The sequence below is a fragment of the Lissotriton vulgaris genome, chromosome 12, assembly GCF_964263255.1.
Source record: "Lissotriton vulgaris chromosome 12, aLisVul1.2, whole genome shotgun sequence".
Classification (NCBI taxonomy): domain Eukaryota; kingdom Metazoa; phylum Chordata; class Amphibia; order Caudata; family Salamandridae; genus Lissotriton; species Lissotriton vulgaris.
The window spans coordinates 530,970,299-530,986,523 of NC_141700.1; the positions used below are offsets into that span (position 1 = coordinate 530,970,299).

The window sequence follows — 16,225 nt, forward strand, 5'->3', positions numbered from 1 at the left end:
ACCCCTAACAAAAGGGGGTGGAATGAAATTTACGAGTGTAAGGTATTATTATGAAAAACAATAGTAAGTTCTGTACTAAATAAGCCCAATTGCTGGTACTGCAACACCCACCATAGAAAATAATGGAGGTAGGAATTTAAAATGATACACCATAGGAACTGTTGTTAAATTAAACTATTTACAAACATTAAGAGTATAAATACATATTTTAATAATTAAACTATTTAAACAAAAATAGTAAATGTTTCTATTAATTTATAAAAAAAATTAATAACATTGTTTGCATTAAAAATGTTACAATAAATGGGTCTAAAATATAATTCAATGCTTACAATACATTATATGCAACTATTATTAATGCTTGCTTATTTTTATTTTTAATTTAGGTGGGAATAATTTTTTATTTAAAGTTCAGAAAACAAATAATTTAATTTTATATATTTATGCAGATAAATTCATAATCGGGTTAGTAGTGCTGTAGAATTGTTTTATTTTGTTCTACTTTTAAAATAAATAAATAGAATTAATTCACAGTAATTTGTCACACAAAAATATTTTAATATTTTTTTTTTTTAGTTGAATAAACTTTTTACAATTTTCCTATACTTTGGCATGTGGATATTGCCAGCATGACTGCGATGTCTCCCTATATATAGGGGACATTTTAAAAGTTTATAAAAATTGGAAAACAAATAATACATATTTTATGCTAAATATTAATGTAATTCATGATTATATATTAACTGTAGAAAAAGAATTACACTAAGTTAAATTAATGTCAAATATATTTTCTGAAGTTTCGATGAAAACATAAATTCCCACCTTCCGTAAAAAAATACGCGTCACCTAAGGACATCTACTCCAGCTGCTATGCCGTGAGGGGAACGGCCAGATACCTTGCTCTTTTACCCAGTCTGTTCTTTTCCCCAGCCTGCTGTGAGGGAAACAGCCAGCAGGTTCGCCCTGCTCGCCCGCACGCCGTGAGGGGAACGGCCAGCATGGACTACACCGCCCAGCGGCGCCAGACGTGACCCGGAGGCATGTTAAAAACCACGCATGGCTCCCGCAGCGTGGGACGTGCGCGGGTGAAGCCCGGGCCAAGGGCGGGCCCATCTGTGCCTGTCAGAGGCCTGAGGAGACCGGGCTGGGACACCCCCCAAATCCTGGAACAAGATCAGGACTGACTCTGTGAACTTCAACAAGGTCACTGACTTAAGGCTCTTTGTTTATTTCCTCCCGGCGACTAAATTGAGTTACCAGTAATCATGGGTAGGTGAGTTGGGGTGGGAAAGCTAAATGTTGCCCCTGCACAGCCGGACTCTTCTAAGCAACAGATATCCATAGATGGCATGCTACAGAGAGCCATCGGCGTAGTCGCAAATGAGATAGAATTAATGGAAAGGTTACTATCACTTACACCCAATCTTGCTGCACCTTTAAGCCCCCTTGATGTAACAGATTAGCCCCTCACTACTGACAGGAACTTGCCTTAAGTGACGTAGGACCTTCTGCAGAAAGCAGGATCGACGTTATACATCCAGGAGGAGCCCGCCCAAAAATAGGGTAAGTCAAAGCTACCACATCAAGAGGGCCCAAAAGAAGTAAAGCTACAGCTCCTGTGACCCCGACTCTCATAAGGGCTAGGGTCAATAGTCCCACAACCAATGGAGACCGAGAACAGCCAGCATGGGTCATGGACATGGTTGTAGATTTGCAGGTCCAAGTCAGGACTATTGTAAGAGATGAATTGAAAAACCTATGGGATTGGGATGACAGTCTTGCAAAATTAGCAGAATGGTGGGTTGACAGGGTTGAGGTGATTTTGAAAGAAAAGCTACCAGTCAACACATTATCACATTTAAGTTCCGACCCCAGAGCATAGAAGTCAACACCATCCTTCCCAATAAAACAACGCAATCTAATCAGGAGAAGGAGGGAAGGCAACATTGTAGCCCAAATGGGGCAAAGAAAGGTAACGTCATGCAGGGCCAAGAACCTAGACAAGGAGCACTGAAGGAAAGGACTAATGCTGGAGGAGTGGTAGGGCCCTCAGAAAGCCCCTCCACTGGTACTAGGGGCAGATCTACAAGTAGGCAAGAGGGGGAACTCCACCTCGTAGGGACAGTCCTCCCATGTATTAATCTACCCCCAGCCTCAATCCCCTACGTTATCATTTTAACTGAAGTCCCAGAATTAAAGCAAGGCACTGGGGAAACCTTTCGTGAGCTGAAAAACAAATGTATTCATTGGTTAATCACCAACAAGCAGTTCTCCAACAGAGATATAAATGTAATTATCATGACCCGTAGTGTGGAGGGGTAGGCTGGTGACCCAAAGACATTTCTGGTGACTGTGTCATCATCAATTTTAAGAATAGGGAGATTGTTAATTAACTCTTAGACCATCCCTTTGTTAGACCTGGGAGTTCTGTTAACTTATTGCCCGTAGGTTATTTCTACCCCCCGCACCAACATCCACAAAAGTCTAGAGGAGCTTACCACCTGCCCTGTAGCCACAAACAACTCCACTATTCCACTATTCTTTAACATTCTAGTGAACAACAGGTTCAGCCCCCTCGAGGCAGTTGACTGACTAACGAAAGTGGCAGCCCCTTTTACAAGATAAAGCCCAACCCTGCATGTGTACTATAAAGACAAATGGGATTGTCCATAGGAGTGACCCTTTAACACCCCATAAGGCAAGAATGCAACCTATTGAGACTGGGAAAAGCAACTCACCCAAGGATAAACTGAACCAGGAGGATGAAGGCACACTGAACAAAGAGAATTCCCTCATAGGCATGCACTTAAATAAAATAGTTTCAAGCAATGGCAAATCCCCTTTTGTAAATAGAAATGTACCTAAATCAAACCCTAACCTAAATCCTCTTCTGCAAGAAGATCTTGTCCCAGACAGTATAACCTCCGATCCCCCTATACAGGCTGCTATAGGGCATACACCAAGCTTGAAAATACTTTTCTGGAACATAGCAGGATTAACATCCAAATTGGAGAACCCCGATTGTGGATCCTTCATCAAACAGCACAAAATCTGCATGTTCCAGGAAACATGGTCCAGAGATAATTTGAGCAGGCAGGGTTTCGCCGTTTTTAACATTCCAGTGACACACGCGGGGAGAGGCAGACCCTCAGGTGGATTGTCAACATGGGTTGATGCCCATTTAGGCTGCAAGGCTAAACAGATAGAGGGTTCCTCCTGTGATATTCTTTGTGTACTTAGAACAACTCAGTCAAAACAAAGTATCCTGATCTTAAATCTTTACTCTCGCCCAACTCCCTGGGGACAGGAGTCCACTACCCTGGAACAACTCAACACCTTACTTTTAACCCTTTCATCGCACTGGGGTACAATTATTGGCGGTGACTTTAATTTGAGCCGCTTGATGGTTTGTCTGGGGGCCAATTTGAGGAGGAGGACCAATATTGGTCAATTCGTAAACCTAATATCCCGCCAGCAAGTGCCTGGACCCCATTAGTACTTCAGATCCAAGCTCTTACTCTGAACTTTTCTTTAAGAGCATGTAACGTATGCACTAGATCAGATAACCCGGGAAACCACACCTATAACAGATCAGGCCATACCTCAATAATTAATTATATGATGTTAGACATGCAGTCCTGGTATAAGGTGCTAGAGTTTAAAATCACCCCGCAACATGACAGTGATCACGATGCTCTTATTTTAGAAATAGTATCACCGTGCACTATCACGACCCAGGTTGATCCTTAATCCCCAGTGCAAAGCCTGACACAGACTAATGGTGGGAGAAGAGTTTGTTGGGCCAAGATTTTCCAATCACAAGATAAAATGTCCAAACTCTACCCTCAAGTAGTCCCTTATTTTTTAACCACTTCACAAATAATAAAGGGCCTTGGAACACCAAACTCTCTCCTCAAGATTTCACAAAATCATCATGATTTGGTTGGCATTTTGGCCACTTTTTTTTTTACCGAAATAAAACCCAGAGAGTGCCTAAAATGCCCAAACACAAATGGTTCAACGTCAGCTGTTGAGCTGCTAAAACACAATAATAACTGGCATTAAAAGTAGCGATAACGTTAAAATCAAAAAAGCTAGAGCCATATATAAAAGTGTTACAACTAAAGCTAAATATCATTGTGAAGCCCAAAAATGGAAAGACCTCGGAACTGCATTAAACACTCATGATCTGAGGTCCTTCTGGAATATCTTAAATAATGATACCAAGGCTGGTAAATCGGCTATAGAACCAAACATCGATGAAACTGTTTGGAGGGTACACTTTGAAACCCTCTTTAGAAGGGACAAGGGAGGGGATGAAAGAAATGTAAGGCCCTGGGGTATTCAGGCACAAATCAGGAAGTCGCCCTCTTAATTTAGAAACCACCAATGCACTAGGGAAGATCATACCTGCAAAAGCGGAAGGTTTGGATAGGATCCCCAGACATCTCTACCGATCAGAACCCATTATCTGGGCACCATACCTGACTATGCTGTTTAACGCTGTATTACAAGGCATGGCATTTCCCACCACCTGGGCTGAAGCCAAAATAATACCGATTTTTAAAAAGGGCTCCCAGCTCTTACCCGTTAATTACCGCCTGATCAGCCTTATTGACGTCGGGCAGAACATTTTTACCCGAGTCCTATTGGGGCGCCTACAAAGCTGGATGGAGGAACACAATATCCTAAACCACCTCCAGGACATCCACGATTGATCAACTATTTAGGCTGCAGTTGACATGTTGGAAAACAGTCTCCATCGAGGGAGGCAGTCTCTACCTTATTTTCGTAGACTTAAAATCTGCCTTCGACCTGGTCCCAAGGGATAAACTTTGGGGAATCTTAAGAGACATGGGAGTCCCAGAATACCAGTGTCATCAGATAGAATGTCTCCATGAGGGCTATTATGCCCGTATCCGATATGGAAAGAATGGAGAACATTCTGCCCCTTTGCCCGTGGAAAGAGGGGTTCGACAGGCCTGTGTCCTGGCCCCAACTCTTTTTTCCCCTTACATCAATGGGTTACTAGATTTCCTGAGCAAATGGAAGAACATTGATGCCCCCAGGTTAGCGCAGCGAAAGATCCTGGCCCTGATGTTTGAGGATGATACGCATCTCCTTGCAAAATCCCCAACGACAATGCAGAGGACTTTTGACAACTTTAGCAATTTCTGCAAGCATCGGGGCCTGGAAATTAACCTGTGAAAAACAAAGTATATGGCCTTTAACGTAGGCAGATCTTTCCGCCCCAATCCCTGCCTGGATGGCAGACCCCTTGAGAGAGTGAACATTTTTGATTATTTGGGTCTGACTTTGACTGAGAAAATGGACTGGGGCTGAAATTTTCCCACACAACAGAGGGTATTTAAAAACTATACAGAAACTGCTCCAAAAAACACTTAGTCCAGTGTTAGAAATGTATACGGTTCAGGCTAGGCCTGCTGCCCTCTATGGAGCAGAACTTTGGGCCAGTGTATCCGCTAACCCGAATAGAGAATACCTTCACCAGACAGCTTTTAAGCCTCCCCATTAACACCGCTCCATTTAGATCTTGTGTTTAGGCCAATATCGGAAGAGGTTGCACTTCGGCCCCTCCTCTTCTGGCGTCGCCTCTGGAGCACCCCAGAGCTAGCTGCCTATAGAGATGAACTAACTGATGTCATGGGCATGCGAGGCTCAGGGAGGATAACCTGGTTGACCAACATTGGGAATATCTGTTGGGGCCTGGGGAGGGGAGACTTATGGAACACTGTGGAGGTGACATCTCTATCATTACCAAGAAAGACCCTGATGGAGAGCTACAGAGTGGATAAGCTCAATGAGCTTGAACAAAGAACTACTGCCGGCCATCTCACCGTGGAATTCTTGGTTATAAAAAATAGGTATAAACTTGAACTGATGTTGGATGGTATCCAGCCTTTACTCACTAAATAACTATATGTCCAGTTCAGGCATGGAGTCCTCCTGCTACGTACCTTTACAGTCAGTCAGTCAAAAAAGCTTTATTATCGATTGAGAACCATAAAAGCACAGTGCATAATTACATAAAACTACCAATTGATCACCATTGAGCAACATTACATAGTATACATAGATTAACAATGAACATAAAACAATAAATAGATTTAAAATAGTAAAAACAATTAAAAACAGCTCACTTTGAATGGTATTGATATTCCCTAATATATACAACGAGGTACTACAATGTTAATTATTTGGGGCAACTTGTTCCTTGACTTTGGCTCTTCTAGCGCACCACATGGAGAAGAGGTATCTGGAAGTCGCAAACACAATTAGCGGGCAAGGATAATATTTCAACAATCTATATACATCCCTGTAATCCCTGAAGCCCCTGGACTTGCATAGCCGTAGGATCCATTTAGCTCTGGCCGCGGAGTATGAGGGGCAGAAGAGCAGAACGTGCAGATCTGTCTCCTTGGCTTGTTCACACCCCGGCCAAAGGCCAGATGCACAATGATCCATAGACCACTTGTTTGTTACTGCCCTTACTGGTAGGGATCCATGTCTAAATTGGACATACAATTTCTTCGCCAGAGGGGGCTGGATGTCGTCCAGAAGTTTCTCAAATTGGTACCTATCCTTGACTTCCAGGAAACTACTTGTCAACCTACCCAGAGATGGTCTAGATGCCATCTGTTCCAACCGGAAACGGTTAAGTGCTGTGACCAGTGCCCTCTTAGGAATTGTGACAGAGGAGGGTGCGGGGTTGAGCCACAGATCCCCCTTCTCCAAGGCCAAGCATGGATCTTTAACATGTTTTAACCAAGGGATTTTTCCCACACCCCTTAACGTCAGTAGGTAAGTTCCTCCTAATAACTTGAGAGCTCAGGTGTGGACCAGAGTCTCCTCCAGTATAGTAAAGGACGGTTTGGGATAACTTCGTGTATGGGGACCAGACCCAAGTCAAAGCTTAGTGAGTCAGAGGTGTGCTCTTTGGGAGTCTCAGTAGACGCCTAATGAAACTGTTCTCAGAAGATGAAAGCGAGGTGGCATTGGCGTGGCCCCATAGCTCTACGCCATAGAGCGCGCACCTCTATCTTGTGCTTAATAGATTTCTACTGGTGCTCCCACAATTTGGGATGTGCACTCATTATGTACCTTTAGGATGCCTCCCGCTGCTTGGGCCAACTTCATATTTGCCTTGGCAATGTGAGTCCCCCATTCCATCTTATCGTTCAGTGTAACTCCTAGATATTCAAAGGTGGAGACTCTTTCAAGGGCCGAACCATCCATATGGGGAAAGGGACAGTTCAGAAATTTGGAGTTAGAAAACATAAGTTTGGTTTTAGACAGGTTAACCTCTAGATTTCTTAGTCTACAAAAGGAGCAGAAAGCCTCTAATGTTCGCTGTATACCTGTTGAGGATTTTGATAACAAAAGGGTATTGTCAGCGAACATCAGGGCTGGAATCTTTTGGGCTGCCAAGCTTGGAGAATCTAGATCCAGCGCATCACAAAGATGTTTAATTAACCAATTAAGAAAAAGCGAGAAGAGCGTGGGGGCCAACACGCACCCCTGTCGCACTCCCTTTTCCACCGGGAATGCGGCCGAAAGCTCCCCATTCCTCCCGTACCTCACTCTTGCATAAGTACTGTGGTGTAATCGGTTGAATAAATGGCATAGGCAGGCTGGGACACCCATCTCCAACAGAATGGCCCATAGCTTCTCCCTCTGGACCAGGTCAAATGCAGATCGAAGATCTACAATGATCAAGTACAGACTACCGGCCCCCAGAGTCACGGTCTTCCAGAATACCATCTGTAATGTAAACAGTTGGTCAATGTTTACCCTTACTTGAAACTGGGAGGGGACTTCAAATAGGGATTGCCCGGCCTGCAACTACCCCGATAAATCGGAGCTGCATGTGTTATTTTTTTGCAAGGGGTACAGAAAGGCCAGAGCACGTTGGTTACTCCAACTATGCAGAAATCTGGGGACACACCGCTGTTCTGAAGCCTATAGGATACTCAAAACAAACATGCAACTGCCTATTGTTTATTCCATCTCATGCTTTTTATTCAATATGTGGTGCACCCGAAGGGCTATCCTTAAAGTTCTGACCCAGCAAAATGATAGTCCAGGAACACTATGAGTGAGTCAAATAATGCATTGGTCTGGTTGTACTAAGGGATAATGGTGGGGCCTCATTACTGATTGTATTGTACAAATTGCCTTTTAAGAACTATTTTTAAACAATTGTACATATCAGATGAAATCCATGTACTTTTAGTTGTTGTTTTTTATTGACGCTTTTATGGCATTTGATTGCCGAAATAAAGTTTTTAGGAATGAATGAATGAAAAAAATACATGTTTGTTATTATGCATTAATAATGATTAAAAGTGATTTATATAGTTTATTAAAAGCAATTTATTTACATTTAATAAAATGTATTCTTAAAATATTTTTAAATGCAAAAAAGAGTATTAAAATATGTTTATAATTACATTTAAAATATGTACTTTTTTTGCAAATTATTTTTAACATTCATTTATATTTATTTTTATGTTTATCTATTTAAAATATTGAAATTTAATTTAACATCGTTTCCCATGGGGGATTGGGGGGAGGGGGGTGGTATTTTAAGTCCCTCACTCGATCCGTGTCTATAAGAGGGGGTTGCAACATCAGTAGTTGGCCATGTGTAGTACTAGACTTACTCCAGCTCTGAGCAGGTTACTACTGTATTTTGGCCCCTTTTTGGTTTTAGTATCTATAGAAGTGCAGTTTGTGAATAGCTACAGGCTTACTCTTCTGTGGGTGGGTTGACATCCCTGCCAGGCCTTCCCTATTTTTTCCACAAAAAGCTCCTTACTCCTCCCTAATCCTTTGCACTTTATTCATAAGAATTCTGTTTGTGAATAGTCCCATTTATTTTTTGCCACACGTCACTGTACTCTTACTTGCCTCTAGTCTTTGCTACACACATCATGGTAATGCATGGCCTCTACTTAATTCCATTTCTCCACATCAGTGTTACTCTGGCACATGCTGCAATCCACATAGTAAGCTTTAGACTTACAAGGAAAAGGATTTTGAATGTGGTAAACAGTGACATTGATTTTGGTGATGATGACACATCACCCAAGAAAAGAGGGTTATTTGACCAGCACAGTTCATGCTGTTCCTAGAGCAGCTACCAAATACTTTTTGAATTCTTTTGGTCTCACAGCGCCTAGCCAGTGTGTGTGTGTGTAAACATTCATAAACTGACCTTTGTGAGAGTCAGAAAGATTTAGGGGCCGATTATGATGTGGGTCGGAAAGCTTACAACCGCTAGTCAGAAGCTTTCTGCCCGCGGTTGGAGGCTTTCCAACCAACATGGTCCATTTGTGGTCCAACCGCCGAATTACGATGTTGGCAGTCGAAGCATGAACAGGCCGGTCATTCCAACCATGGGCCACATGGTACAGTGCTCTCCAGCCACCAGAGTCAGGCTAAGAACCAAAAAAGGAAGACTCATTCCTGGATATTGTAAGCTAGGGATGATGGATGGACGCACCACAGCCATACCACTGCAAATTTGGGCACGACTCCATCACATATAATCACAATATAAATTTCAAGCACACTTGCAGCCCTGCTTCAAACTTCAAACTCTCCCCACCCTCTGAATTCTCTTAATCGCTAGGCAGCAACATCCATCTGCCTCAGGTAGTATCAATGTGCAATGCTCACAATAAAAGGCACCGATGCATGTTTGCACTCTATGCTGTGGTGGCAAAACATAAAGTTTGAAGTGCTCACTTTCTGGTCCAGCTAATGCAACAGTATGCCACTGGGGACAATAAGCTTATTCACCCGGATCACTGAAACAATGTCAACAAAATCGAATTACAAAAATATCGAGGAAAAAATATAGAATACCAAAATATCGACCTCCTATCTCCAAACAGGTAAGTACAAAAATATTGAATAAAAAATATTGATGTAAAAAATATAGTTTGTCAAAATATTGAATTTTTATAAATGCTTTAAATTAATTAAAAGTATTGAAATAATAAATATAATTAACTTAAACATACCTAAAATACTTAAATAACCTTAAAAATAATAAATAATTAATGTGAGTTAAAAAAACACACACATTTATTTGTTAATACATATATATATATATATATATAAACGTAATATTAATTAAAAAATTACAATATTTTTACCGTAGGATAGCGGAAAGGGTAAAATTTACTATTACCACTCCAGTGAGTGCAACAGTAGGGAAAGCATTGGATAGCGTAGGGGTAAAATTTTCTATTCCCACTCTAGAGAGTGCAACAGTAGGGAAAGCGTTGGATAGCATAGGGGTAAAAATTACTATTCCCACTCCAGAGAGTCCAACTGTAGGGAAAGAGTTGGCTAGCGTAGGGGTAAAAATTACTATTCCAACTCCTGAGATTGCAACAGTGGAGAAAATGTTGGATAGCAGCAGGGTAAAATGTACTATTCCCACTCCAAAGAGTGCGACAGTAGGGAAAGCGTTGGATAGCGTAGGGGTAAAAATTACTATTCCCACTTCAGAGAGTGCAACAGTAGGAAAAGCGTTGGATAGCATAGGGGTGAAAATTACTATTCCAACTCCAGAGAGTGCAACAGTAGGGAAAACGTTGGATAGCGGCAGGGTAAAATTAACTATTCCCACTCCAGAGAGTGCAACACTAGGGAAAGCGTTGGCTAGCGTAGAGGTAAAAATTACTATTCCCACTCCAGAGAGTACAACAGTAGGGAAAATGTTGGAAAGCATAGGGGTAAAAATTACTATTCCCACTCCATAGAGTGTAACAGTAGGGAAAGCCTTGGATAGCGTAGGGGTAAAAATTACTATTCCAACTCCAGAGAGTGCAACAGTAGAGAAAACATTGGATAGCTGCAGGGTTAAATTTACTATACCCACTCCAGAGAGTGCCACAGTAGGGAAAGCGTTGGATAGCGTGGGGGTAAAAATTACTATTCCCACTCCAGAGAGTGCAACAGTAGGGAAAGCGTTGGATAGTGGAAGTGTAAAAATTACTATTCCAACTCCAGAGAGTGCAACAGTAGGGAAAGTGTTGGATAGCGTAGAGGTAAAAATTACTATTCCCACTCCAGAGAGTGCAACAGTAGGGAAAGCGTTGGATAGCGTAGGGGTAAAAATTACTATTCCCACTCCAGAGAGTGCAACAGTAGGGAAAGTGTTGGATAGCGTAGGGGTAAAAATTACTATTCCCACTCCAGAGAGTGCAACAGTAGGGAAATCGTTGGATAGCGTAGGGGTAAAAATTACTATTCCAACTCCAGAGAGTGCAACAGTAGGGAAAGCGTTGGATAGCGTAGGGGTAAAAATTACTATTCCAACTCCAGAGAGCGCAACAGTAGGGAAAGTAAATACTTCATATATAAATAAAAATAAATTAAATATTAATACCAATTACAAATCAATTAAAAGTAATTAACAATTGTATATAATATAATAATTAATCAATTAAAAATACAAATAAAAATGAATTATTAAAAAGTATTACCTATTAATACAAATTATTTACCAATTAACAATTAATTAATTAACAATTAAAAATTAATTAAACATTTGAACAACAAAAAAACAATAAATAAATTAAAATATGTAATTAATTTAGGGCTTTCACAGTCCGCGGGGGGAATCTTAAGAGTGCAGAAAACTTGCGTGCATAAACTAGTGAGTGCACCACTAGAAATATATAAAGTTCAAGCCAGATCTTCCACTCTCTACGGGGCGGAACTCTGGGGGCACCGACCAGCAGTTGAGATCGGTGTTACTGAGAATAACTTTATTAGACAGTTGCTTTCTCTACCAAAAAGCACACCGCTAATTCCACTAAGGCTGGATCTAAACCTGAGGCCAATTGCAGAAGCAATTGCCTCTCGCCCACTTCTCTATTGGCGAAGACTGTGGAGTGTCCCGGAGCTTGAGAGCTATAGAGAAGAACTGAAGATCGTGATGGCCTGTCAGGGTGTAGGCAGGATACAGTGGCTATTATTCATAAGGGGGCAGGCGACCAGGATTGGCATGGAGAACCTGTGGTCCAATCCGGAGGCCGCATGCCAAGCTACCTCGAGACAAACCCTGGCTGAGACCATAAAACACCATAATCTACAGGAAGCTCTCCAATCAGCCAGGCCCTCCAGTCTCACCGATAGTTTCTTAGATCTTAAGAACGTTTACAGCTTTGAGAAGGAATTAGATATGATTGAACCGGTTCTAGCAAAGAAGCTGTATCTACAGTTTAGATACGGCACACTGCCTCTGCACTCATACACAGACAAATGGAAAGAGGGTCCAGCTCGCCCCTGCCCAGGATGCGAAAACCCTAATGAGACCTTAATGCATGTAATCTTGTTCTGTCCTGCCTACTGCAACAGTAGAAAGAAATGGATTATACAGCTATGTGTGAACCTGGGAGTTAGGAATTATCTAGAGTTTTTAAGAATTTTAAAATCCGATACTAATGCACTAATAGTTACAGCCATTGCTAAGTTCCTGTTTTCTATGTGGTTAACAAGACGGAGAATGTTTCGGAAGTAACAAAGCTTCCTGGTTTGTTGTTAGATAACTCTCCCAGGAACACTTTGGGTTTCTACTGTATTTTAACTTTTTAATCTGTTAATATATAACTTATTGTCTTAAATATCTTAACGGGACTCCGCCACCAAATGGAAACTTGTGGACTATGTATATGAACTGGGATGTAACATGTGTATTATTTCATTGCTTAAAATGTGTTTTTTTTTCTTTTTTGTTGTTGTACTTTTATGGTTCATAAACAAACCGAAATAAAGTTTAGAATGAATGAATGAAGTAATTAATTACAATTAAATTACTTCCCACCCTATTCCTCTACAAACCCACAACCCACAACATAAAATAAATTAATAAAATTAACATAATTATCAATGAATCAATTAATTATAATAAATTACCAATTATATTTTATTTAATTACCAAGTAAATATTTTAATATCAATTAATTCAAAATAAATACCAATTAATACATTAAAACATGTAAATAATTATAATTAAATTACTTCCCACCCTATTCCCCTACAAACCCACAACCCACAACAGAAAATAAATTAATAAAATTAACATAATTATCAATTAATCAATTAATTAAAATAAATTACCAATTATATTTTATTTAATTACCAATTAAATATTTTATTATCAATTAATTCAAAATAAATACCAATAAATAAATTGAAAAATGTAATTAATTATAATTAAATTACTTCCCACCCTATTCCCCTATAAACCCACAACCCGCTACAGAAAATAAATGAATAAAATTAACATAATTATCAATTAATCAATTAATTAAAATTAGTGACTAATTATATTTTAATTAATTACCAATTATTAATTAATTAACAATTAATTCAAAATAAATACCAATAAATAAATTTACATATTTAAATATTTATAATTAAATTACTTCCCACCCTATTCCCCAATAAACCCTCAACTCGCTACAGAATTATATTACGCAAAAATAAAATACCATAAAATAAATAAATTAAATAAATGAGAAAATATACACTTTTCACACATATACTAACATAAAAAATACTTTAAAAAAATAGATATTATTAAAAATTTAATATTAACTTACTTACCTCAAATTCGATATTTCTGTTGTCTATATTCTGTCCATTCTATATTTTTGTTGTCTATATTCTGTCCATTCTATATTTTTGTTTTCTATATTCTGTCCATTCTATATTTTTGTAGTCTATATTCTGTCCATTTGATATTTTGTCCATTCTATATTTTGAATTCGATATTAATGCTATTCTATTCGATATTTTTGTAGTCTATATTCTGTTCATTCGATTTTGTATCCATTCTATATTTTTAATTCGATATTAATGTAAATCGATATCAAAAACTCGATATTTTGACTGTATAACTATTCACCCATATTTCAATATCAATTTTCTAGTAAATCGGACTGAATTACCTCTTTAACAGTTATTAAAAGAATGAATAAAAACCAGGAACTTGAAAATGCTCAAGACTGGAGATATTAATAGAGGTGTATAACTGAAGAAGGTCAAATGTGAGTTATAGAATCAATTAAGAGAAGTGGGGATAAGAGCACAAGACCATTTAAAGGAGTTGGATTATAGCATTGTAATGGGGGAGTATATTGAGATAGAGGTGGCGGGAGAAGACAATTAGGGCCTTATCCACCAAGACCCATTTGCAAACCAGGATGTGTAGTTTGCACACTGACGGGTTTGTGAAAAAGTGTGAAATTTGTGATGCGACCTATGTACTAGTAAGCCACATTGCAAGTTGTCTTTTTGCAGGGGATTCGCAAAATGACCTGTCTAATAAATGTTAATTAGGCAGGTTACAGTTTGTGACCAAATATCATGTGCTTTGAATGTGAGGATGGATGCCTGAAGGAACAGCAGATCCCTGCCCATGTGTATGCAGTCCCAATAATGGAAATGTTTTTTAAAGCTGCCCAGGTCCATTAAAGGGACAGGTGCTGCTTTTGAAACAAATGCTGCCTATTCAATAAGACATCAGGGGGGGGGAGCACGCTGTGGTACATCTTTGGGAAGTTCACTAGAGGCGTGCCGTGTTTTATGCCTCAGAGGTTTTGCAAAGTTTCTGTTTCTCACATTTGCAAAGTTTCCTGGTCTCAGTTTGCTTTGGATCGTGCAAAGATTTACTTTCCACTGCAAGATAATTTTTACTGCAGTGAATGATCATTTTAACAGTAATAAAACAATGGCAAATGTTTGCAGAATTTTCTTTCAATTTTCCCCATTGCAAAATCAATTTTTGATAAGTTCAGACTTTTCACAAATGTGGGAAAACGTTAATCTTTATAACTTTGTAAAGCTGTGAGGTTTTTCTTAGAAATTTGGGAAGGTTACAAGAAATAGAGCTTGCAACTTTGCACACCCCTGAAGTTAAACTCAACCTTCCCTTTGTCCACGGTATGCTATAGCCTCAGCTCTACGAATTTGTAAGATCCCCCAAACAGCTTTTCTCACTGTAAGTTCATTTGCTTCCTTCTGGGGAACATGAACTCAGCAGGGAACTGGGCACAGACACCTCGGAGTTAGATGTTGTCGAATGCCAATGTGAATGGAGTCTCCAGGCCCCAAGAAAAGTATTGAATAATATACCTTGCCATTTTTTGAAGTTATAGAAAGGTTTTCTTTTCATTTGAAATATGAATGTCTTACCTGTAAAATGCTTTCATTCCTCCATCCAATCATATTTCACATTGAAGATTAGGGGCAACACACCAATCTTCCAGCAAAAATCTATCATCATTTCTTTGGGCTTTAATCCCAGATTACACCTGCCTCCAATGAGGGAATAATGCTTGTTGCACAGACTTCTAAAATATGGTATCATCCGTCTTTCAACCGTCTTTAAGTTTCCAGTTCGGGGGATACATAACTTAAGGCTATTTTCATTCAGTCAGCCCCTCAGTGTTGGTTTCTAGCACTTGAGAATTTTTACAGTATACTGTAATCATGGAAAATAGATTTGGGGCACAGGACGTGATTGGGAGAGTCCATGTTGGATATAAATGTAAGTGTAGAAAATCAGGTGTGGAAATGTCTGATCACAAAAACAATGTGTTAACTATGAACTCTACTGTCACTCCCATCATCCCAGATGCCCCATATAGACAAATGTAGAGGAAACAGACTGCATATCCCAAATAGTTGGTTTGTCAACTGCCTGCCAGTCACTTTGTGATCAAAAGACTCTGTCAGCTTACAAAAACACAAATATAAAATACTGTATGTCATTTCCGGGAAGAACAGTCATTTCCATGATCTCATACAAATTGTCTCCAGATCACAAAGAGCCGGAATGCATTGCTTGCCTGTATCAGTGGGTGGTTTATTAGGCCACAAATCCTGAGGGATGTTTCATGAGGCACCATAAAGTGGTCAGTTCTGCCTCTAGCCTGATATGAGAATGAACTTTCATTTGGTCGAAATCTTGGCAGCCAGTAAGCATCATCAATTGTAATTATGAAACCATAAAATGCCCAGATCCTCAGCAAAGTGCTCTGTGGTTCCTCTAAGAAGCTAGTGCTCTGTGTACGACCCTGGATACACACAGTCGCAGCGAGCTTCCTTCAGGCTGCAACAGCGCTTTCCTCGCGCGCTGACTCGTGGGGTCTTCTGCTCTAGCCACTTGACAACCTTC

The 16,225-nt window shown here is 39.8% G+C and overlaps 1 protein-coding gene across 1 annotated transcript in view; it reads right to left on the reverse strand.

Moving 5' to 3' along the window:
* NTRK1 (neurotrophic receptor tyrosine kinase 1) overlaps window positions 1-16,225 on the reverse strand; it is a 342,566-nt gene that overhangs the window by 179,263 nt on the left and 147,078 nt on the right. The window lies entirely within an intron of this gene.